The sequence below is a fragment of the Phoca vitulina genome, unplaced genomic scaffold, assembly GCF_004348235.1.
Source record: "Phoca vitulina isolate PV1807 unplaced genomic scaffold, GSC_HSeal_1.0 scaffold2, whole genome shotgun sequence".
Taxonomy (NCBI): domain Eukaryota; kingdom Metazoa; phylum Chordata; class Mammalia; order Carnivora; family Phocidae; genus Phoca; species Phoca vitulina.
In genome coordinates this window covers 31,668,214-31,694,873 of record NW_022589705.1, presented here as the reverse complement: position 1 = coordinate 31,694,873, position 26,660 = coordinate 31,668,214, and the positions used below count along the sequence as shown (strand labels likewise).

General features: G+C 43.4%; 1 protein-coding gene and 1 pseudogene across 1 annotated transcript in view; both read right to left on the bottom strand.

Moving 5' to 3' along the window:
* Positions 1–26,660, bottom strand: part of LPAR3 (lysophosphatidic acid receptor 3) — a 62,870-nt gene that overhangs the window by 20,574 nt on the left and 15,636 nt on the right. The window lies entirely within an intron of this gene.
* Positions 24,855–24,951, bottom strand: LOC116626750 (annotated as a pseudogene).

Sequence of the window (26,660 nt, the reverse complement as noted above, 5' to 3'; positions counted from 1 at the left end):
CATTCCTATGCTGACTCTGCTCTTCAGGTCTAAAGATGGTCAGAATCAACCTCAAGAGTCTCAAAAAGGGTGAAAAAATACTAAGGTACCTGAGTTATATGAGATGCAGGAATGCCTTGTTGTTCCCTAAGGAATCCCAGAGGATTTTAAAATAAAGGGAGTGTTTTAGAAGAACATAGCTGTACAGAAGGAACGAAGTGAAAAAGACATGAATGGCAGGAGTAGCATGCTGAGCCCCATCTAGTCCACATAGTTCTATTTTAGCACCAGCAATGCTGCAAATATTTGTTTTCATTTTCACGCTCATTTTCTCCACTAGACCAGCTAGACCTCAAGGACTAGAACTATATTCAGCCAATTTACTTTTGTATCCCCAGTTCTTAGCATAGTCCTGACACAAACTTAATGTTTATTAATGAGTGAATGGTCAGGTAAGTGAATACAAGAATGGTCTAAAGATACATGTAGATATTTGTCCAAGTGCAAGAAGACCTTTTATTCTTTTAAATTTTTTGACTTGGGTATAGTTGACACAAAATGTTACATTAGTTTCATGTGTACAACATAGTCATTCTAAAATCAAAGACAAGAAGTGACAAGTGTTGGTGAGGATGTGGAGAGAAGAGAACCCTCATGCACACTGGTGGGAATGTAAATTGGTACAGCCACTGTAGGAAACACTGTGGGAAACCTGAGCTTCCTCAGGAAGACTTTTTTTTTTTTTTAAATATTTTATTTATTTGAGAGGTAGAGAGAGAGAGATCGAAAGCACAAGAGCAGGGGTGGGGAGAAGAAGACTCCCCGCTGAGCAGGGAGCCTGATTCAGGGCTCCATCCCAGGATCTGAGCCGAAGGCAGACGCTTAACTGACTGAGCCACTCAGGTGCCCCTCAAGAAGATTTTTTAACACTAACAGAGCCAAATTTGACTCTTGGGATCACTAGGACCCAGCCAACAGCAAGGAAGAAGATAAATGAACAGGAGTAACATTCCTATAACCTGGAACCTCAATTTCACAGTTCCTAGTTTTTACTGTATGGAGTTTTTATTATGAATCATCTTGTTTGCTTGCCAATTCTAATTAGCCCATCCTGAGCTAATGAATTGCACAGGGCCTTTGGCAAGATGGTTTTGTTCTTTGCAAATGATACACACCCATGCAATTAAAGTAGTAAATGCTTGTGCCTACTTCAAATGAGACCAAGTTATCTTCCCATACTTATGAAAAACTCTTATGAGTAGGTAAATCTAATAAAAAATTTTTGTAGAGTCACAGACTCTGAGACTTGCAAGAATTTTTAAAGTTTGTCTATCTATCCTATGCAGTGAAAGAATCCCTAGGTAACACTAGACATGAGGGACACCTAATACCTACGTAACACTTAAAACAAGCGGGATCTTGCCTCACTGCACTAGACAGCCAGCTTCATTGGAGAATAGCTTGAATCTTTATAAAATTCTTCACATAATGAGTTCAAATATCCTTTCTGTAATTTTTACCCTTGACCCTAGTTTTAACTTCCAAGCCTCTGAAATATAATTTCTTTTCCAGGTAACAATTCTTAAAATGTTTTAAGAAAACTGTTATGTCCCCTCTCTTCGTTTTTTTAGTGACACTTCCCGAATTCCTTCATCTGTTCTGGATCCTTCGAAACCTCAGGTGCTGACTACACTGACAATATTCCTTTCCAAATGTGATGTCCATTATCGGCCTTACGGTGCCTCCATGGACTTAACTTGTATCCAGAGAAAACAGGACAATGTCTTCTCTAACTGGATTTTTCACGTTCGATTAGTATGCCTAGGATCACATTCTTCTTTGGGCAACCACACAGCATGATATCCTCTACACAACAGCACTTCTGGTCAGTAAAAACCCTTGGGTCTTTCTCTTCTTTTGCTCAAACATGCATTGTTTTTGAAGGAGGTCTACCTTACTACCTTTGTGGTTGTGTAGTTGCAACGTGTGCATGGGTGTGTTTTATATAAACCTAATGACAGGTCTATTCTTATAAAATGCTATTCTTGCTTGCTTTGGCATATCATTCTGCTCTGTTGACAGCTGTTTAAGTCTGGAATCTCTTCCCTAACAGATTATTCTCACCTCTTTTTGCCATGTATGCAAGCAATGCTTTTTACATCTTCTCTAAGTCATTGCTATTTTGCTGGGGAAATACAGACCAAGTGCAAGAATCCTGGCAGTCCTTGAGATTCTTGCCAGGTTGATATCAATCCTGTCTTTTATCACCAGGCTTGAAATATAATTGTTTGGTTACTGGTGAATCACCTAACTGCTCTATCACCCTGCCCACAGTTCTTGATAACCAGAATATTATGTCCAGTTACCAAGGGCCTTCTTGACAGCCACATACATACCATCCACAGCATTCCCATTATCTACTTACCTGGCAACTTTATCACAAAATGTAAATTAGGTTAACTTGTTATTTAATTTATGTGGCATCTTCTGAACACTTTTTTTTTTTTACTTAAAAATCCATTCTACAATTTGCTGAGCATATGATTCTTCATCAAACATAAAAATAGTTTTGCAATATAAATTCATGACTTATTTTCTGACCTTATACAAAATTGTTCACATTTATAAAATATTTTTAAAAATCTCCAAACATGGTCCGAAAATGAAATTTAAAGTTCTAAAGTTCACAAATGTTGTATTTTTTTTCCCCACATATACATTGTATCCTGGGAAAGAATAACAACATTTCATTTTCAATCACCGTAATAGCTTACATGGTAATTCAGGAAATTAGAAAAAAACCTTAAAACCACATGTCTCAAAATTAGCCATTTCTGTGCTTTCTAATGGGCTCATTTTATTTATTTATTTTTTAAAAAATATTTTATTTATTTATTTGACAGAGAGTGAGCGAGAGAGAGCACAGCAGGGAGAGCGGCAGAGGGAGAGGGAGAAACAGGCTCCCCACTGAGCAGGGAGCCGGATGTGGGGCTCAATCCCAGGATGCTGGGATCATCATCTGAGCCAAAGGCAGCCGCTTAACCGATTGAGCCACCCAGGTGCCCCAAAGCAAAGTTTATTGAGCAATAGTAAAGTGACAGTAGAAAGCTTCCGAAGAGGGAGGGGACCTGAGAGGGTTGCCCTAATGGCATCATTTTATAGATGAGAAAACTGAGACACAGATAGGTTAAGTAAGTCTTATTAGCAAATAATACAATTAAGGCTGATCCACCCTGTGACTTAAAATACCTATATTCTTAAGAAAAAGGTAATCCCATCACTGAAAGAAAAACACTTACTCTATCAGTTATTAATTCTAAAAACTCACTTTCTATGAACACAGCACTTCAGTTATTTAAAGATAGAAAACTCCCCTAGGCTGATTCCATACAGTGAGCATCTGTGCTCCCTGCAGATTCTGAGTTAGTTTGGGGCCACCAAAGAGAATCTGGGGTCCTTTCCCATTCTAGAAAAAAAACCAAAGTGACATTAACTCTGATGGAGTCAACAGAAGGTATATGAAATGCCAAACTTAGGCAGGAGTTTCTCATCATAAAACATGGAAATATAGTCCATTAATAAAGTCTTTATTGCATATATATTACACACACACACACACACACACACACACACACACACACACTACTCATATCAGTATATTGCCACAGAAGAGGAAGGCTGAAATACTACCGGTGGTAATGAGATATGGAAACAGGAGGATAGTGAGGCTTTACAGGCCACTTCTTTGCTAGGCCACAGTGAAATCAAAGGGTAGAAACTTACATTCTTATTTGCACAAGAACTAGGGTGAAAAGAATATTATTTGGAACTAGAAGAAAAATGATTCAGAAATGGTATCCTTAAAATACACATAATTTGGTCCTATCATGTCTACTTGTGAAATACCACCCTGGAATGTTTGCACTGGATGGCCTCTAAGGTCCCTGCTGGCAGAATGGGATGGACTTCTAGAAATCTCCCTAGAACACCAGAGCTCTGAAAAACACATATTTGGAGCCCTAAAGAGTACCAGGCCAACTCGCGGAGAAACAAATTGCTACTCACTTCCCACCAGGGCAGACCCTGGAGGCTAGGAGACAAGTTGGGGATCCTTGGAGGAAAAGGTAACTGTGGATGGGGATCACTGTTGGCCAGCAGACCTGTGCCAACAGTCGGGTTTTTAGCCTCTCTGCCTGAATGCTAAGAAAGCCGTGCCACCCAGTGTTGATGCCGGATCCACCATGAATTCCTTCGTAGATCACCTTCTTTCATTATAAACTCCACCATCTCTCATGGTCCCATTCTCCATGATTCCAGAATCTGCATTCATGTATATAGGTTATATGCTCTGAGTTACAGGTATCAGAATCTCTTTCCTCTCAGTTGTCCGGGCCAGAAATTTGGGTGTCATCCTTGATGTCCCCTTGATGGAACACTTGGCAACAGTCACCAAGTATTATCAATTCTACCTCGTCAATGTCACTCTAATCCGTTCATTTCTTTCCATCCAGCCTATCCGTCCCTTACATCAGATCACCATCATCTCTAGCTCGGATTAATTTAATAGCCTTCCAAATGGCCTTCCTGCCTCCAGTCTTTACCCCCTTTAATTCATTCTCCAAAATGGGGTCAGCCATCCGTAGATAAAGAAAGTCTGATGAAGCTACCTCCCTGCTGAAGGACAAGCCCAAAGTCCACAGCCTGACAGACAGGTCCTTCATGACCTCACCCCGACTGACCCGCCAGCCTCCTTGTTCCTCTGCGCTCTTATTTGCAATGCCCTGAGCTGGTCATAGTGTCCTTCATTTCTGGGTCTTTATCCTTGCAGCTTCCCCTGCCTTCAACATGCTCTACACAACCCAGTTCTTCACATGACTCCACAGCTCCCAGTGCTGGCTTAATAAAAGTCGTAGCTGACACTCAATGTGAGGGGTTCCACTCTAAGCATTTTTATGCATTAAGTTATTTAATCCTCACATCAACCCCTTTGCGGTAAGTATTATCATGTTCCCCTTTTATAGACAAGCTGGCATGATCTCTCAAAGCTGGGTTATGTGCTTCTAGGTGCTCCCAGAGCCCCCTGTGTTTATCATAAAATGTACTATTATACATTTTCCCAATTTTCTGTATCATAGACTACAGGTCCTAAAGGAAAAAGACATGTCTGATTTGTAGTGGTCTCCTAGATGAAGCTCACTCAATGTCTGCTGAACTAATAAATGATGACAATGCTCAACAATATGGGATACAGGTTGAGGGCACATTCTAGAACCCACTTGCTTGCATCCAAATCTCAGCTCTTCTGATTACTAACTGTGTGAACTTGAGCAAGTTATTTAACCCCTCTGCCTAGAATGGGGATAATGATAATATATACTTCATATAAGAGTTAAATAATATCTGTAGAGTGCTTCGAGGAGTTCGTGGCATACATAATGATTATATAAGTGTTTGCCATTATTAGCATTCATGTTAATGAAGGAACTAAAACCACTTGTGAAATGGAATAAATATCATTAGCTCAATTTTACAGGCAAGAGGAGCTAAGATCAAGTGATGATCCTCAAATATATGCTGGTTCTAAAATTAAATATTATCATCCAAAGATTTGTTACAATGCACCGGAGACATAGCTGAAGGATTCCTTACAAAATATCCCATCAGTAGACTTGTAAAAACCGGCAACAACAAGGACAACAGCAGAGTGGGCTCCTAACCAACTCCAAAGAAGAAATGATCCAGAAGTTTCAGAGCACACCACTTACTTGTATAAAGGATATATTGCTACACATGAGGGCCAAATTTAGAAGAAAGTTACAAGGAAATGTTTCCTAAGACTAACAGGACCATCTCTGATTTGTGGGAATATTTAGGACCAAAGCAGCTCCATTTTATAGAGAAAATTCCCTGAACAAATTACTTACTGACAGTAAAAAAAAACACTTGCATCCTCAGACCTTGACAGGGGATTTAGTTGTTTGCTCTTAAAAGCAAAGCAGATAACTTTTCAAAATAAAAATTTTGTCTAAGAAAAGATATAACCAAAGGAGTAAACACTATGACAGGGTTTCGTGGCATTAATTAAGTCCTGCATTCCTTGTTAGGCACATTGTCTTTGCTCAGAGGTTACTGAAATGAAGACCCCATTGGCTGAAAACAGTGTCTAGTCTTCACCAAAGGAGACACAGAGAAAAGTTTTATTCAGAGTTGACACTTTGCTGAGCAATCCAAAGCCTTGGCCCTCACGTCTGTAACCCATTTAAATGCTCATGGGAATTTCCGGGTGAAAACCAGAACTTTTACTCTAATGTTATCCCTTGGTTCTCAGCAGTAATCCATCCTTTGGCAATGACTGACAGTGAAAATAATAAAGTATTCATTGAGGTTCATATCTTTACTTTCTAAATCACACACCAAAAATGAATTCCTGAAACTCCATTTCCCATTTTTGTGATAGAGATTAAGCCCTACTTAAAAAACAGCAAAATCATGAAAATTTTTATTTGCCTGAGAGGTTTGCAAGAACAACCAATGGCACCTCATGACAAATAACGTTTTACTCATTAATTTAATTTTTAATATTTTGAGACAAGACCCCATTATGACTAAAAATCTGAGAAGCTCTGGATTTTGTTGAAGAGGAATTTGTCCTTTTGTGGAAAAGAAAAATGGATGAAGCCACCGTGAGATTCTAGAAAATTCTCAATTGTTCCGTCATTTTCCAAGCTTATACCTCTACACTTTGATGTCATTTGGTGTGCATGGCTTTATGTTTTGGGATTAAAATGGACACCAACAAGTCAGATTCCCTCTTTTCTGGTGACTGCTTCTAGCTGCTATCGGCTGCCATGTTTTGTATAATAGAAACAGAAGTTAGTAGGGGTCAGGGGGAGCAGTAGGAAGAAGAGTTTGCAGAAGGAGGTAAGAATAAAATAAGCACATAGGAGAAACTAAGATTAAAAAAATGAATAGGCTTTCCTGGATATGGATAGCACAGGGCTTTCCAACTTCTGGTTCCAGGCTGTTCCTTAGGTGTGGTGATCTACACACCCTTGGGTTCTATGACACCTTTGTTCTTCTTTTTCACCTAAGTGACAAGAGTTGGTTCCTGTTTTTATAATCAAAAGGACAGTTAATACATGAATAAAACTCCAAATTTAAGGACAGGGCCCTAAACTGAAATATATAGTTTCTTCCAGATATATCCTAGCTACCACTATCAGATCAATCTTTTGCTGCAATTTTAGAGTCTTAGCCAAAAGAAGTTCAGTCCATGGTCAAAAGCCAAAAAGTTCCCAGAGAATTTAAAGAAAGGAAAAAAAAAAAAAAAAGCTATAATGTATGGGCTACACAAGTGCTTTTATTTTTTTTTTAAAGATTTTATTTATTTATTTGACAGAGAGAGACACAGCGAGAAAGGGAATACAAGCAGGGGGAGTGGGAAAGGGAGAAGCAGGCTTCCCGCCGAGCAGAGAGCCCGATGTGGGGCTCGATCCCAGGACCCTGAAATCATGACCTGAGCCAAAGGCAGACGCTTAATGACTGAGCCACCCAAGGGCCCCTACACAAGTGCTTTTAATGATGTAAATGAATTAGTAGAAATCATCTTCCTTACATTTCCTTTAGCTTCGTAACTTAGAGCTTTGAAGAGATATATTAAAGAAATACACTTAAGTAGATTAGTTCTCATTTTGATAAAAGTATTCGTGCAGATTATAAACCTCATCAGCCTGTTTATTCATAGCCCTGTTAAAAATTGTCATTTAAAAAAAATGACCTGTTAAAGTACTTATGAGTCAGCACATTTTTTCTTTATGTAGGTAAATGAGGGTAGATTTGGGAGTTTCTTTTAGAAGAAGATAATAATAACAGTCCTATGTTTGAATTTCAAGTTCAATATCACATTTGGCATGGATTTCAAAGTCTTCCAGGGGTGCTGTTTTGTTCACAAGGAGGTTTTTCTTGTTTGAGCCCTCTTGCATAAGACTCTTGGAGGAGAGCAAAGAAAAAAAGATTCCCTACATGTTGAGACATGAAGAAATTAGTGTAAGACACCCAAGAAGCCATGCTTTAGCCTCTTTAAGCTGAACAGCAAAGCAATTTCATTCTTTCCATAAAAGATGAGGTCAAAAAAAGGGAACAAAGTGCTGAGGAGAAAGGAAACTCCCATCTTGGTCTTTACACTGTAGAAATCAAGTCAAGACTGGTGGGTGACAGGGCTGAGCCCAAAGTTGTATGCCTATGGAGGAGGCTCCAGCCTGCAGAAAATTCTAACTCCTTTCTCCATCCTCACACTTAAAACTGCCTCCTTTCTTTCATCATGTCCTCTCTCCCCCCCGTAAACAGCTATCCCTCAAACCCCTGGCCGCTGCCCTCAGCCGATGCTGGGGTGTCTGAGTTGGGAGGGAAGACGGGCGGTGATCCAGCCTCAGACACAGGAGTAACTTCCCAGGCCTGGTGAGTGGAAGCTTCTCTCTGTGACTACCTTCCAACAAACTTCATTTTAAATTATGATTTTTTTCCCTTCAGTTGTGTTAGAACACATGTAATAGTGAACTGAGTTCTTAGGAAGCAAAGAAGTTGGAAGGACCCAATCATGAGTGTGTAGGCCTAACCTTCTCCACACTGGAGGGGCAGTGGGCCTGGTTCACATTTTTATGTTTCATATAGACGGTCTTCTTGCTAGGGGGAGAGGCTGTGGGCAGCTCCACATCTCCTGGCCATTGACAGAGGCTTCAAAGGCTTTCAGGGGTTAAATTCTCATCAACACCAATAGCACCATCCTCCTCAAGAGATGTTAGCATTTCACCAGTTCATTCACTTGAACATGGCCTTTTACAAAGAAAGCAAGTAGCTTGATTATCTTCTTGTGGCAGATCAAAAGTCAGTGAGGCTTTGAGGCCAGGGGACCTGCCAAATCGCCCCTCTCTCAGGGCTTCTGCTCTTGCTGTTGCTGGGCCTGCCTCAATGGAACTGTCCCCCATCGTGAATGGGCTCAGCCCTCACTGCATTTGGGTTTCTAGGCAGTTGGCACGTCAGCAGAGAACCACCCAGCCTAAGGTAGCCTACCCTTCCCCTGTCTCTGCCCCGCCACTGTTTATCCCTTCCCCTGCTTTATTTTTCATCAGAGATCTTAACACTACTTGACATTGTATTCTGATTTATCTGTTTCCTGGCTCACCCACATGAGAATGTAAGCACATGAAGGCAGCAGCTTCATCTTGTTCATCACTCAATTCCCGGAACCTAAATAGGGCCTGGCCCATAACAGCCCTCAGTAAATGCTATTTGAATGAATAAATAGGAACGAAAGGCAAATATCTCAATTTCTAAATTAACATATGCTCATCTCCCTGTCAGCTTTCATTTACTCCTCTATGCTTTCTGTGCGTGGTTTGCTGACAAGGGTTGGTAGATGGAGAGCTCCACCCTCTCCAACGTCTTGTGCTAAAGCAAAAATGCTTCATGTAAAGGTGTGTGAGTTATAAAAACCTGGTATTGACAGAAAGCATAAGGAGAAAGACACCGCACTGTTTGTGAGAGTGTGGACTGAGACACCCAGGCATCCCAACAACACATTTCTACACAAAAATCATTATTATGTGTGTGTGAGGAGTACACACACACACACATATTATCTGCAGGGAAAGGGTCTACAAGACGACACATCAAACTGTTAACAGTGGTTCTGACCTTTCTAAAGAGAGGGCTGAGGGTGACTTCCTAATCATAAATTTCTGTAATATGTAAATGTTGGCAACCAGCAAGGACTACATTCATAATAACAAAAATAATAAAAGCTTTAAACATATTTAAAATCTGGAGCCAAAGCACTTTCATATTTATAAAACTATTTACATTCTGAGCTCTAGTCTTGATGTCCAGATTCACAAGTTTTGTCACCTCTCTAGGCTTTATTTATTCCTGAGCCATAAAATGGGGCTAGGAATTTCTGTCCTGTCTGCTGCTTGGGGTTACTGGGTGGCTAAATCAAATTCATAGGGTGAGGTTTGAAAACATTTTGAAATTACTAAGTCAATTCAAGAAGCCACTATGTATATTATTATATTCTTGTTGAAGTTTCTTGTTAGCATTCAATTTCATTTACTCCTAAGAATACACTCTAGGAGGGATTTGTGTTAGGACTTTTACAGTGAGGAAACAGGTGGAGAAAAATGAAATTTCTCCTTCAGACAGCAGAATTAGAATCCAAAGCCAACTTTAAATCTTCATTCTATTCCAGGTATTACGCAGAGAGAAGGGAGAGGAAAAGTCCCTTCAGAGCATGGCCCCTCCCAGATGAAAGGGACTGGTCATAGTCAGGAGCAGGAAAAGGCACCCTTAGGAGCATAAAATGAAATAAAACTGCAGTGAGAAAACTGTATGCTTCTTATCCTGCAAATGTGTTGGTCCAAGGCCAATTTACCCCTTTAATTATGCTCAAATAAATGCTTTTATGCAACCCAAACTGTAAGAGTTTAGGAAAACCTCTTCAGAATAAATAGGCAAGAATTTTAAAAAGAAGAAGAGAAAATGTAGGCTTTGCTAAAATAAACATGCCTTTACTTGGAGAAAAAACGCGACTTTTAGAAAAAAGCAGGAACAGTCATTCTACCAAACTGCAGAAAGGGATACTTCATCCACTGGGATGTTTCCAAAGGTTTGCTTGTTACGGCAATGCTACCGTTATATACAAACAAGAGGACAGGATGACGTGTTCTACCAGTCCCACGCAGCCATGATCCTAAAGGTTATTGCTCTTGCCAAGGCTTCAAATAAGACGGATCATTTCTAAGGAAGGTGGGTGGGCTCCACCGCCCTCAGCCTCTGGCAAGCAAGTTTTAGCTCAACATGACAAAGTTCTGTCAATTCCCCAGCACCAGCATGGGTCTAGTAATATAATAAACAAATTCAAGATAGTAGGTTTACTGATCATCAAAGATCATCAAAAAGCATTCCAAGAATGGGTTAGCCCAGTGATGGGTATGAGAAACAAACAGGGTTTTAGAGGGGATGGGGAGGGAGGATTGGTCAGCCCGGTGATGGGTATTAAAGAGGGCACGTTCTGCATGGAGCACTGGGTGTTTTACACAAACAATGAATCATGGAACACTACATCAAAAACTAATGATGTAATGTATGGTGATTAACATAACAATAAAAATTTTTTTAAAAAAAGCTTTCCAAGATAAATTTTCCAATTTTTTAAAAAAAGGCATTTTAAAGATATTTCAACCATGTAACCACTGATTACATTGCTCCTAGATATTATTTTTTAAATAATAATTATTTTCTCTTCCTGGGAGTATCATCCAGAGATGTTTCATAGCAATGAAAGACTGTCTTCTTGAAGACTTCTTTGCTTACTGCTTGAGTCCTACTATGTGCAGTGCTTTGTGCAAATAAGGACAAATGAGATGCAGCAGTCCCTGCCCCAAAGAGGGTCACCTAACGGAGAGAATTAAGGTTCGAAAAGCTATGCCTAATTTGCACTTCTTTGAAAGTTCCAGTTCTATTAAAGAATCTCAAAGCACAATATGAACCCCATGCAATTTTTATTTTCAAGATACTACTCCAACAGCTTCCTGTGCCCAATTCCAACCCTGATATTGAAGACATGCTGCTCGAACTAGTCAACCTTGTCATCAGGTTAATGTTAGAAGTCCTGCCTCCCCTCTCCTTTATGGCTATTTCTCTGTCTTGGCCTTTCTTTCTCTTTCTTTCTTTCTTTCTCTCTCTCTCTTTCTTTCTTTCATGACTTTCTCACATGAAGCGCTCTCTAAAACATTTTGGGGCAAGATTTCATTCCATGCTTCCTCAGGAGTGCAATAATATTGGAAGCACAGTTTGCAGGTCATTGTGAGAGGTCAGCGAGCAGTCCCCTGGTGTTAATAGCTTGAGTAATATTGTTTTCTCCTTCAGACCACGCCATTAAATTGTTTTCATTACCCACAAAGGGATTGTTTGTGTCAGAGCAAATGAGATCTGATACAAATGCAAACCAGCTAATTTCAACCTAACAAAATAGTTTACTCCTGATAACTAAAAGAACAAGACAATGACAAAAATTTGTTAAGTCTCTTGATGTACAGGCAGGAGAGAAGAAGTGTATTAAATAGACGGGCCCCCTCAGAGCCGGTGATGCGGCTTCAGTGTGCTACCTGGAGCTTTTGAGGGACTTTTCTGCTCCTCAAGACTGGGGTGAGGGGGTGTTTTCCAAACGTTTTAAAAATACGATGTTTTCTGTTCTCTAAGAATATCAGAGATTCCGCTTTGGGTCTATTTCATTGAACTTCTGTTCATAAAGCATTTTTCTGTTGTTCTTTCGGTCATCCAAATGCAAAGCTCTGAAGCGGGGTACATCCTTTTGCTGCTCCCCTCGTGCATGATATGCCTGCCCTTCCTGAGGCAGCCGTCCTTTTAATGCCTTTTAAATCTATTTTTCCAGTTTTCTCACTGCCATCATAGTAACTCTTGCTTCTGTGAAGTGTTTCTGCATGGGGCCTGGGTAGTTTCTCCAAAACGTGCAGGTCAGGGCTCTACGAGCAGACCGCTGAAGTAGAAAGTGGTGCGTGTGTGCAGGACAGGAGGGAGAGCTTGTACCTGTGTGATCCTGATCCAACGCACCATCCCCCCGTCCTGAAGCCTCACTTCTGTAACAGATTGTCTGGGCCCTCTTCCTGCAGCTCTGCCAACCAAGCCCTGGGAGCCGGTCAGAGCCCACCTCTCATCAGGAAGAATCTGAGGAGCCCCCAGCCTCCATTCGGCCACATTCCTGGTCTCTGCTTTATACTCTAGCCCCACTCATTATGTCTCCATGGTAACCTGACTGGTACCAGGTCTGCTGCGACTGGGCCTCTCCTTGACTCCTGCCAGTCTCTCGGGGACCTGCAGCCCTCCAGAGGAGGCATCCGCCCATCCTGATCCCCAGCTCGGCTCAGGTCAGTGACCAGATTCCCATTACCTGCAGTCAAGTTTCCCTGACTTCCAACGACTGATTTTGAGGTGGCTTCCTGTCCCAGGTGGTTGGCGGAAGTGATATCTGTTGTCCCCAGCTCTCCTGCCCGGACCCCAGCCCTTCCTTGCTAGCTCCTGGCATTATTCCAGGGCCCATGCTACTGGGCTGGCCCCTAGGACCTGCCACTCTCCCCTGATCTGCCTGTGGCGCTCCCTCAGCCCTGCCTCACTCAGCAGGCATGGGCCCTTGTGAGCCTGCCCAGATCCAGCCAGCTCCCGGCCCCACTGCCTCCTCTCACAGCCCTGGCCCCGGCCCCGCAGCCATGCCCACCTTTCACCTGCCACAGAGCCTGGACAGTGGCAGCTTGAAGGGAACAAATGCTTTCCATCTAAATGTGGTAGCTCCCACCTGTACTACTTTCTGTCATCACATTGTGACCCGTTCCTGGTCTGGAGGTGCTGGAGAAGCTCCACCCAGGGGGCCAAGGGTCCAGCGGGCCAGTTGTCCCCTCAGGTCTCCAGGTGTCCATCTATTTCCCATGCCAAGTGAATGCCCAGAGAGCTCTCCAGAAAGCTCAAGAGGATCCCAGGGATGCTAGAAATCTTCATCTCCAATGAAGACATAAGTGCTATGAGAATGGCATCCAACCTTTTCCGTTCACTGGATGAAGGGTTGTCTCAGCCTACCGCCCCCTGACTGATAACTACAGAACATGCATTAATATACTCCAATATGTCTTCGAGGGACCGTAAGGGAAAGAGGTTAAGAACCCTCCCTAGTATACTCTCTTTTCTACTGTCCAAGGCTGCCCCTGGCTCATGAGCCCCACGCCCCCTGGCTCAGCCGTGTTCTTTGAACATCTGATGCCTGGTCACACCAGTCTCTGAATGATCCAAGATGGCTGCTCTCCCCCGAAGCCTCTTGAGGGCCCCAGGTCCCCAGAGGCTAGCCCAAAGTGCTTCAGAGGGGCTGCAGAGCCAAGTCCCAGAGAACTCCTCAGAATAGAGAACCCACCTTTCTGTGTGGATCCTGAAGGCCACAGCCCCTCTACCCCACAATCACTGAGACTCCTCAGGCTGAGCCCAACTACCCAGTGAACTCTCCTATGTTACCTCCCCTTCCTAAACGCAAAGGAATTCAAGAAAACCCTCAACTTAAGAACTTCCAGACTGCCCCTGCAGGATCCTCAGGCTAGCACTGTCCGCCTACCCCAAAGGACAAAAGTCCAGAATCCAGTGGCCGGTCCTTGGCATTGTCCCTCTCTGACCACATCCAGAGAGACTCCTACAGTCAGAAGGGTCTACATGATCCCTTATTATACAGAGGCCAGCAAAGAAGAATCAGGAAGCCTAAAGATTCTCCAGGCTCACGGCGCTCTCTAAAGTGAAAGCAGTCTTAAAGCAAAGGAACAAAATTTCCTTTCGAAGTTAGAGCAAATGGGGGAGAGTCCAGTATTAGCCCACGGATTAGCACAAACCTCTTATAGGGCCACTTGTTTGTCCTTCTGAGGGTCCATTCCATGCTACCGAAGAGACAGAATTTCAGAGTCTAAGCTACAGAGCTCACAAGCACTTGCGTCTGCTACGCCACAGCAGCATCCTGAGGATGAGCCCCGGCCGCTGTGGACAGCACCGAACTCTCCTCGGAGGACTTCACAAGTTGGCTGTGTGTCCCTGGAGGAGGAGCAGGACATCCAAGTGGCCATGTCGATCCCAGGAACTTTGCTACAGGTTTTCCAATCTAAGTAGACTCAGTATAACTCCTCCAGAGCCCAGAGCCTTCAAGAGAACATCAGGCCTAATTCCAAGGAGTCCCAGGACCCAGGAGCTTGGAACACATCCTGGGAAGGGTAACACTGATATTCCAAAGAGGAATTGTTTAAGTCACGCAAAAAGTTCTGACCTTTCATATGAGGCCCGTTTGTGGTGTTCTTTAGGTGAGCCCAGTCATGAGGGGGTCTGTTCTGGATAGAGCACTGACAAGCCTTATCTTGGGCCCAGCTAGGAAGACCGAGAACAGACACAGGACAGGAACAGATGGGTCTTTGCCTCACTGGTGAAGTGCTGAAAGCCCAGTAACATATGAGCTGTACGTGGGAGCTCCGGGGACTGTCTCAGCCACACGGGCCCTGTGTACCCCCATCAGTGCTCGAGGCTGGTGATAAGGAGCCTTACCCTGAAGAAGACAAGGAGGCTTCTAAGAAAATACTTCTCACAGTGGAGGAGATGGATCATGAGACAACACACATGGCTGGCCCTTGTAATCCTGGGGGAGGATAAACTCAATGAGACGGGAGTCTCTGCATGTGGTCCTGGGCTAGTTACAGCTGGGAGGTTATACTCAGCAGCCAGAGCAGCCCGGCGGGCCTGTGGCCTGCATGGTCACACAGAGCCCGCACTCACCGGGGCCCTGAGCTCCGCTTCAAGATCTGCTGTCTCCATCCTGAAATCCTCAGTAAGTTTGCCTTTGAACTTACAGTTTGTAAGTCAAGTTTGGCGGGACGACAGGGCATCAGTGTGAGCGGAGATGTCCAGAAGAAAGGAGAGTTTTAGATCTTAGTGCCTTTAGCAGCACTTTTCTTCCTGCCTTTTTTCTTTTTTTATAAGGGGCCCATGAATTGTGCAGCCAGTCCTGTCCGCAGCCCTGATATAACGGCCTCCCAAGTAACCAGCTAATGCTCGAAGGAGGGAATTGAAGACTATAATAACCATGTATTCTCTGGCGATTTCTCCACCTCTAATCCCATTCCTACCACAGGAATCTCCTTTCATGCCTTAGAGTCACTCACTTAAGGTTTATTTGGTACCCGCTTCAAACTCCCCCCAGCTCAAAAAGACCACTGGTAAGAGCCAGGACATCGGGGGCCGGCATTCCAGAAGGCAAATCATGTCATGATATCACAGGGTAAGGAGGATCCCGAGCGGCAGTAGGACCTTCCCTGTGATTATGACCAGGACAAGGACGGAGGTTGGAGGAGCTGCTCAGTGCCTGTGCCAGGACCCATCCAGTTAATATGTTTGTTAGATCATTATATAAACAATGAATGTTTATTGAGTAACTACTGTGTGCCAGGCACTACAGAAATGAAGACAGACACAGTCCTGTCCTTGGCGAGCTCAGTCTAGTCAGAGATACAGGCACTTAGCAAATAAATTATAATAAAATGGGCTAAATACTTTTATACATATAAATAGTATTCTGTAGAAGCTCTGGATAATTAACTTTGGGAGAGTCAGAAACTATAACATAGAAGGATCTTAAAAGATAGATAGGGAGTTTGTCATGCTAAGAATACGCAAGAGGGGCACCTGGCTGGCCCAGCGGGTAGAGCATGCTACTCTTGATCCCAGGGTCATGGGTTCGAGCCCCTTGTTAAGTGTAGAAATTACTTTAAAAAAAATTTTTTAAAGAATTAAAAAAACAAACAAACAGGTGGTCTATCTCTAGCACCCATATTAAAAAAAAAAAAAAAAGGATTACCCAAGAGGAGCATCAAGCAGACCCTGCACAGCAGCAGAATGGAGAGAAGCTTAGCCCCACAGAAGACTGGGCTGTGTGATAGGGGGGATGTTTAGAAAAGAAGGTTGGGACCAGAATTGTGAAAGTGGCCTCCTAATTCCAGCTCGGTCATTTGGGCTTTATCTAGAATACAAGAAGGGCCCAGAAAAGATTAGACACAGTTCATTGTGTTTTCAGGATGGTACCTCGGCTGGCGGTATGAAGGAAGGCCTGGGGCGGGAAAGCTGGGAGGAGGGAATCCAGCGATGATGGGAAGCAACAGAATGGTGAGGGTCAGCCTAAGGGGATTCGGTAGGATCTGAGACACCCCTCAAGTAGATTTGGTGACTAACTGGATATAGATGGTGAGAGAGATGGCCATACTAAGTGTTCCAGTTTGGAAGGCAAGGCAGATGGGACCTCCACTGTAGACGCACTATATGACCCACGGAGCCGGGCCTGCAGGGCATCTGGCTGCGTGTGGGCAATCCACAGCTGGAAATAGAGATCTGGATCTCGTGAGAGAGGCCGAGGATGGAGACACGGCTTTGGGCAGCATTCACAGAGAGGCACTGGTCCAAGCCACAAAGGAAGGTCATCTTAAGAGAACTTGGGCAGCCACAGGGGACAGGAACAAAGGGCATTTCCAGGATGGCCAGAGATGGGAGGGACTGGACAAGAGACAGAGAAGGAACTGAAGAGGGAAGAAACCATCAAAGGGTGGCATGAGGCAGGCAACTGTGCAACAGAGAGCTCCAGTCAGATCACTAGAGCGGGCAGTTAGGAGGGCAATGGGGGCTTCATCAGCACAATCCTAATAGGGGCAGAGCTAGCTTACCATGGCTTGGGGTATTAAGAAGATGGGATAAGAAAGAAAGAACAGTAGTTAGAAAGGGGATGTAAGGTCAGGCACTGTATTTTTCAATGGTCAAATACACAGCAGAGCAAGAGTAATGAGAATAGGCTCCTGGGAAGGCTGGAAGTAATGGGCTCTTATAGAAAGCTAGAACATAAAGATGAGGCTGTTGCAGATTAGCTAAAATGGTGGAGGGAGCGGTAATAAGAACATTCATGTCAGACGACGTCTATCTTCTTGGTTAGAAGGGTTAGAAGGAAGTAAGGAAGGTGAGGTCAGCTGGGGGCTGAAAAAGGGCAAAGCTCAAAGGCTTTCAGAAATCTTAGTTTCCAGGATGAATTCCCGCCCCCGAATCTCAGTTTCCAGGGTGGCTCTCTGCTTCCTGCTTCCAAGTTTCTCTGCCCTTGGCCTTCTGCTTATTCGATGTCTGTGTCTTGCCAGATTTCTGCAAGTCCATGCCCCACTGGCCTGCTCCCCTTCTGCCCCCCTGCTGGGCTTCCCTGGCTGCTCGTCCTGGCCCACGTAGACTTGGCGCCTGCTGACAGCTGTACCCGCCTGCTCCGGAAGGGGCCAGCTCTGCCTTCTCTGGGGCATCTGAGCTACCTACCACCCACAGAGCTTTGGGCCAATTCCAGCAATCTCCTAAATGATCTCTCCCTCTTCAACCAGCCCCCATCTTCCTAAAACATTTAGCAGCTCCCACCTTCCTCTCAACCCATCAATGCCCTCAAGACCCCACAAGGGCTCTCCATTGCCAGTGAGGCAGTTTAGCTGTGGCCACAGACCTATATAATTCGGCCTATAGCATCTTTTAACCAAAGTTGAATCTGTCCAGGCAGCCACAGGTGCCACCCCTCCCTATTGCCTTATAAGTCCAAGGCCAACCCAGGCACCCATGTCACCTGCCCGGCCTCTGTAGACATTTGACAATGAAGTCCACACCATCTTGGGATTCAAGGCCTTCCATTCTCTGACTCCAGTATGCCTCTCAAACCAGACTGTCATTACTCTGCAAACGCCTTATTCCAGAAATCGGTCTACCCTGTCCCCCTTCCCACTCTTGGCCTCAGTATGGTCTCCCTGGATATGTGTATGCCTGTCTTCCATCCTGCCATCCCACCTGTCTACAAGGCTTTGCCCTCTCTTCTCCACCTGTTATACTGAGATCTGGCTCATATCCTGCCTCTTCAAGGAAGCCTCCACAGACTATCCAAACCCACAGTGTTTTTTTGCCTGGGCACCCTCACTTGGCCCTTCTGTATATTTATTTGTTCCTTCAGTTATCCTGGTAGTTATTTTTTTGGTAACCTTATTTTCTCAGATCAGCCTATAAACAGGGTTCCCTTTAAATCTTACGTACAAAAAGCCAATGGAGCAGATCTGCCTCTGTGTAATCTACCTCACATATGACCCAACCATTGATTCATGAACCTTGGTCATCTCCTGACAACCATAAAACATCAGAACAAGCACAGATTTGTAGTGCCTTTAGGGCAGAGGTACCCAATACATGTTTATGATGAGAAAATGTAAAAACCAGAAATCTCTCCCTGTTCAGAAAACCAAAAGGATAAAACAGGCCCAGTGTTGGGCCATGAACTCTCTGATTTGATGAAAACAAACAACTCTTGGTATATATCATGGTCACTTAGCCATCCAAGGACAGGTATATTTCACCAAGGCAGAAGGGAGACCCATTAGAAAAGCAGGAACTTGGAAGTCCAGAGCTCTGGCCACAATACCAACAATGATTTACAAGGTGAACCTGGACAAACCTCTCAACAGATACTGATTCTTCGAGGTAACAGGGTCTTTCCTTCTCACATGCTGCTGTTATACCAACAGTCTGGTGGTGAGGGAGAGTGGGTAGCTGGAGTAGAGGGACAACTGTCAGAGCAGGGTGAAGGGTCGCTCACCTGTGGTGTCCCCCAGCCAATACTTCTGGTTCACCTGCCCTCTATTCCAGCTTCTACGTTGATCCCTAGATGTGACCAGGCCATGATTCCAATCCCCCCGCCCCAACCTGTTGGCTTTAGCTACACACAATGCAGTGGCCCCCAGCTGAAAGTCTAAAAATACACACAATGCTAGCACGGACTTGATAAAATTCTACCATGGGTCAGCACAAACCATGCTATTCCAGGTATGAGCCCAGTAGTGCGACACCCGGGTAACAGACAATAGCCACGTTCCCCTTTGGCAGAAATGGAGGCCCTGAGAGAAGGCATTACTGGAAATCTCAACCTTCCAGGAGGCTGGCTAGGTGCTGGCAGGAGCACTGGATGTAGCTGGGTAATGGAACATCTCTGCTAAGTGAAATAAGCCAGAGAAAGACAAACATTGTATGGTATCACTTATATGTGTAATCGTAAGGGGGATAAAAGGGAAGAAAAAGCCAATTTCATAGAAACAGAGACTAGAATGGTGGTTGCCAGGGGGAGGGGGAATGGGGAGATGTAGGTCAAAATGTACAAATATTTAGTAATAAGAATTTTAAGTTCTGAGAATCTAACATACAATGTGATGCCCATAGTTAATAATACAGTATTGCGTACTTGAAAGCTGCTGAGAATAGATCTTAAGCATTCTCACTGCAAAAAAGGAAGGAAGGAAGGAAGGGATGAATGTATAAATTATCTCGATCTTGGTAATTATTCTACAACGTATATGTATATCACGTCATCATGTCAGATACTTTAAACATACCCAGCTACATTTGTCAATTATTCTTCAAAAAGCTGGAGGGGAGGAAAACACAAAGGTAGAATGTGAGAAGCGTTTCTGTACCTCACACTTGGGAAATAGTCAATAATTGTTGAATTGCTGAATATCTTCCAGCTGAAGAGGAAGGCTTCAGGTTTCTTTAAAAAGAAAAAACTAATGATGTAATGTATGGTGATTAACATAACATAAAAAAAAAAAAAAGAAAAGAAAACCCGCCAGAAAAACTGTTCTGAAGGAGGAAGTGTGCTAGGGGAATAAAAGAAACTGAGTCGTATTTGGTGTGACAGAACTGAAGGGGTGTGTAGAAGAAATGGAAGAAAGAAGGAAGGGCAGGGACTGTACTGGACATGAGAACAATGAGTTGGAAAAATGACTTTAGACCTGACTGCAGAGGGAGGCATGTGAAGGAGTGAAGCAGGAGGGGAAGAAAGCACTGAGAGTCAGAGAGACCCAAACAGCCACCCAGGCAGAGGGGAGGCAGAGACTTCCAAACACATCTGGGCGGACGGGCTGTGAAGAAGTGAAGGCAACTTGAAACGGTGGGATGGAGGGGCACACAACAGCGGGGTTGAACTTGAACCTGTCCTTGTGAGCAGACGGTGAGGTCTTCTCCATCACCACGTCGCCCCTGAGGACAGAAGGTGCATGTCAAACAGTACTGTGGGAGGCCACAACCCAGGGGGGCCACGTGAGCACTCACAGAATGGCTTGACTCTGAAAAGATTTAGTCATTCTCCGCCTGATAGAACTGCCCAGCAACAAGAGAACTCCTACGTGCCAACGATCTGATCATTTCAGCATTTCTTAAGGCAAAGCTTTCACTTTTTTTTTTTTTTTTAAACAGATACTTGATAACTCAGGCATGCAAGGCAGCAAACACTGAAAGTAGGCTTCTGCCCTGCAGAAGCTACCACCAGGCTACTAAAGCTGAAAACAAATGTAGGATCTCCTGGGATTCTGTTAGCGTTTCTTGATTCCTGGTTTCTCTGTGTGTGTTGTGTGTGTGTTTGTGTGTATGTATGTGCGGGTGTCCACTTTTTAAAAAATTTTTTAATGGAACAAGGACATGTCATTGATGAAACCTATAAATAGTATCAAAAGGCCTAGGTTCTGGCCTCAGCTGTTTTCAGACAAAGAGCCAACTTCCCAACCCTGGGATAGGTGGTAACAGTACTCGACTAACAAGGCATCCTGGTAGGATTCATTAGCAAGACAGGACCGTTTCTTAGGAGGAATGTCTCCTAGATTACACACAAGATGGTGGTGCTGTATTACGGGATTCTTATTAAGCTAACACTTAATGGTCAGGGTCTCACTTATAATGTTTTATTCATAAATGTTGCAAAAGTGAAATGAATTATTAATGCAAAGATCATCTGTCAGAGACAGAAATCGTTAACAGCATTTCGTGGCTGGCGTTGGTGTTTACAGGGTCTAGTAATGCAAACTCGGAGCTTTTCAGTTCTGTGGTGCCCAGTGTCCAAGTCGGCCTGGGTCTCCAGGAACTGAGCTGGTGCCATCACCAGCTGTCAGGCAGCCCACCCAGGCAACTTCTTCCTGACCATCTGTCCCCATTACAAAACCTGCCGCCATGATGGTACCGATGGTAGGCCTCTGGCCTCCCTCTTCACAGGACATGTGACGTTACTGGGAATAAAAGGGCACTCTGCTTAAATGTAGGGCAGGCCAGGCTCTTTAGAGTCAAACTAAGGCCTAAGAAGAGTAGCCATATTGACTTAGCACATACTGTGTACCAAGCACTATTCTAGGTACTTGTATGTGCATTGTCTCACTGCATCCTCAAAACCTTGCCATGCCAGAGGTACTGATATTATCCCCACGTCTATGAAAATAAGTCACAGATTGCTCAGGGTCACATAACTTGGAAGTGGCAAAGCCAGGACTGAAATCTGGTTCCCTCCCTATTCCCAAGCACCTGTTCTTGCCGTCTACATCTTGCATAAAGTTTCAAGAGTGGGCGGCTGTCATTCCCCCAAGAGATGTTGTCACATCGGTCACTATCACACGGCAGAAATCTTTATCACAAAGCAAGAGCAAACTCAATGTTGAGAGTTCAAGTGACTTCACAGAAATAACTAGAAATCAAGGGAGATACAAGTTATAAACCTCATTACTGGGGTCGCTGTTGTTCTATCCTTATCACTTATGTGAAGCTGCTCGTTAACCTTGAAGAGTGGGGTCCTGGAGCCAATCTGCTTGGATTCACATCTCAGCTCTGCTACTAATCTCAGGCAAGACACTAAAACTCTCCAGGCCTCAGTTTCTTCATCTGGCAATAATAACAGAACCTCCCTCAAAAGAGCTGTCAAGGAGATTAAATGAACATGCCAAATGCCAGAACCATGTACAGCACAAAGTGAATGTTAACTGTTATTATTTTTGCTACTATGGGTCTATGGGCAAGACACTTAAGTCCACCCAAATTTCCTTATTCACAAAACAGATCTGCGTAGCATTATTATGAGGGCTAAGTGAAATGAAATCCCCCAAAGCATGTAACTTGCAGACTTCCTACTGGTAGGCGCTCAAAAAATGTTCATCTGTTTTCCTCTTCCCAAGACAGCACTACCACTCACCCTTCTAAGACCTCTGTTTGCCATATTATAAAATGGGAGACACATCATTCCTCAGTCACCATCTACCTCACAGGCCTATTACAGCCAGATCCTGCCAAAGGCCAGGCTGGATGTGAGGAAACCCGGTTTCTACTTTCAGATCCAGCTTTTGAAAAGCCACTTAACTTCCCTAAACCTCCATTTCCTCATTCATTCCCTCATTCTATTACAATCTCAACACATATGTTCCAGAGAGTGTGCTCCATGTTAGATGTGCAAAGATAGATAAATAAGGTACCATCTCTGACGTCAAAGCAGCACACTCTAGTTCACAATGAAGGCATGTAACAAGTAAGTGGATGGATTGAAGTATGAGCAAAATAGAGAGGCGGCCCAAAGGACGTCATAAGCAGGTTTACCTAGGTAGGCAAGGAAAAATTCACAGAAAATAAACCCTTGAGTTGAGTCTTACGAGATGAATGGGAGTTTCCCAGACAGAACAAGGGGGAAGGTATTCCACTATGTGCAAGGCTTAGAGACGCCAAACAAAAAACCATTAACAATCATAGCTGAGTGGAGGGTGCATCTAAGGGAGCGTCAGGAAAATAGAATAATATCTTTCCCACTTATCTTGTAGGATTTCCCGAGACGGAATGAGAACACGTATTAAAACACTGAAAAGGACAGTGCTGCAGAAACAACGTGTACGCCTATTATTAGTACTCTAGCAAGGCTTGTGATGAACTTAATTTTCACCCATTTCTTTCTAGTGTGAGAACTCCCAGCACTGTTTCTTTACCACCACTTTTCCTCTTTCCTTTCTCCCCTGCGAGAAAGCAAGGAGGATTTAGCACTGACCTAAGTGGAGGGGTGGGAGGGAGAATGACAAGAAAAACATCCAGCTCTTTGTTTCAGTTACCACAAACCTTTTCAAGGTCCCTTAACCATAATGCTTCTCGTAATTTAAAAGATTTCAGTCATTATTAGCCAGAAAAGAGACCTTGATCCTAAGACCATGGCTTTTCAAACATACTTGACCATAACCCGTGTTAAGAAATACATTTTATATTACAATCCTGTGCACACACAGAAAGTGTCAATTGGAATCTCCTAATTGATTTCATTACTTGCCAGTGGGTCACAACCTGAGGTTTGAAAAACACCATCCTGAAAGACAAGAAGGTTTATGGAAGATGTTTTATGGAAGATTTCAAGAGTATGGCTCACAACTCCCCTCAGCCTACTTTTCTTTTACCTTTCAAGACTCTGCAAAAAAGAAGAAAATCCAGCTCATTTCCCAGGAAACAGAACATCCCCATGTGCACAGCTCACGGCGTGGGTTGTGTGACAATAAATGAGAAGTTTTTCCATGGGGGGCTTTTTACTTGGTTCCTAAGGCCGATTAGGCTTGTTAACAAGTAGGATTTCAAAATACATGGCTCTCTCTTAGGCAGGGCCTTGGTGCCCTATAGAAAGCAGGATCATATGTCCCCAATGTCTTTTCCATGGGAACATTCAATAAGCAACTTCTCTCATGTAAAGGGCTCATCACACATCATGACTCAGAAATGAGCAAGCTTTCTGCCTCAGGGCTGCTAAAATGGGAACACAACGCCTAAATGCCTTTCCACTCACATACAGATTCAAGATTCACACCACCATCGTCACTACTACCACCTCCCTCAACAAGGAAAAAAAATCTGCCCCCTGTCCAGCTCTGTATGCTGTGTGCAGCCAAAATACTAATGCTGGAAAGAAACACAAAGGTCATCTGGTCTCCTCTCTCCTTCCAAAGAGGATGGCCAACTAAACTTTCCTGGCTCACACTGAGCTATTTCCTTTTTTTTTTTTTTTTAAGTTAAATTAATTCACCGATAGTGTATTATTAGTTTCAGAGGTAGAGGTCAGTGATTCACCAGTCATATAATACCCAGCACTCATTACATCATGATCCTTCCCCAATGTCCAACCCCCAGTTACCCCATCCTCCTCCCCTCCAGCAACCCTCAGTTTGTTTCCTATGATTAAGAGTCTCTTATGGTTTGTCTCCCTCTTTGATTTCGTCTTGTTTTATTTTTCCCTCTCTTCCCCTATGATCTTCTGTTTTGTTTCTTAAATCCCACAAATGAGTGAGATCATATGATAATTGTCTTTCCCTAATTGACTTATTTCACTTAGCATAATACTTCTAGTTCCATCCATGTAGTTGCAAATGGCAAGATTTCTTTCTTTCTTTCTTTCTTTTTTTTTTTTTGATGGCTGAAAAAATACAGAACACTTCATGAATTTTCCTGTCATCCTTGTGCAGGGGCCATGCTAATCTTCTCTGTATCGTTCCAATTTTAGTCTATGTGATGCACAATTGAGCTATTTTCTGTTGTACCACAACATGCATCTGGCAAGGGCTTTCCTTGTGGTACTATGCAAGTTTAGATGTTTCTACTGTCGCTTTTGATTTTGCCATTTCTCTGACTTAAAATATCTTTCCCTCCTGCCCATTCAAATCCCACCCATCCTTCCAGATCACATCCCAAGCCCTCCAAAAAGCCGTCCCCAAACTCCACCTGTCTATCCCATCTTCCTTCTCGGAAATGAGATTCAGCTCCCTGAATTCATGCAACTCTGCCTTTTAGGTGCTGTTTAAGAGACGGTTAATATATATTTATGGATTGACTTTCTAATATTTAAAAGAAGGCATATTTGTAAGAAACTTCCATCTTAACCTTTCCTACAACATATATATCAATGTAAGCAGAAAGGTTTAAATGATTAAATCAGATAATCATTACAGAAATAAATATTAAGCTATTAATTTACACATACTTAGAACCAGTAATTACAATGATGGTAAAGCCAGCATTGTTGATTTTTCAAAGATACTATCATTTGGGACACGCTTGTGTTAGGCAACGGAACTTTTACACGCATCACAGTGAGCAACTGAGGGGCTTCCTCCCTAAGGAGATACTATGGTTGATGTTTTTATGGAAAAAGACTCTGTGCTTTGATACACAGTCAACACACTGAACTCTGTGTTGACTTTGGTTACTTATTGTTATAACAGGATCGTTGGATTTTACAACTTGGAAAGAATTTAAAGATTATCTATTCCACCTCAAATGGTGAAATTTAACCAGGAAAAGGTGAGCTAATAATGTACTTCAGATCACCCTTATAGGAAATGACAGATTTGAGACTAAAACCATATCTTCTATTATTCAAAGAAATCAGGATCTAGAAGCCTAAAAACCCAGCTCTTCAGTTTCACTTCCTCTGTCCCCAGACTTTTCATCTTCTACCAGATCCTTCTGTCTCACCACTAAGGAACTTCCCCAGGTCCTCGCCATCAAACTGTCTTCCCGCCATGAACCAATTCCTCCACATTGTTCCATGTCAGCACCACAACTTCTCTTATCTTACTTAGCAATTTCACTCTTTATTCCGTTTTTTTTCCCCCTTATCCAACCACACCTGCCAAAACCACACTGCTCCTGCATTTTACCCTTCTGTAACCAGTCCAGGCTGAAGCTAGTGACCAAGACTGTCCTACGGAGTCCTGTTCTCCCCACCTAAGATTACACCTTTTCCATCTCACACTGTATATGATACATAATGTGCTGAAAAAAAAGAGAGTTTTCTCTTTAATCAAGAAGGTCATTACCTTCTTGACACATGGCCTTCAAGACACATGGACAAACAATGATGCTTACAAGTCATTTTAAGCATCATGGACAATACCAATAAATACTGAATGTTAGTTACTCTTTGCCAAAAACATCAAAATCCTGTCTAGTTCAAGGGTGGAAAAACTGATTAATGTGACCCCCCTTCCCTTTCTTACTCTTAACCTACATTCTTGTCAAGGGGTTAAATGAAGAATGACGTGGTCAAAACAGAAGAGGAAACAAAGAGGAAACCAGGGAAACCAGTAAAAGTCCAAATAAATCAAAACTGGCTGCAGAGTATAGTGTTAAACACATGGGCTCTGAAGGCCAACGGCACAGTGTGTGTTGGGGGCCCTATGCATCCATCACTGAGTGGCCCTGGGCAGGCTGCTCTGCTCAGTTTC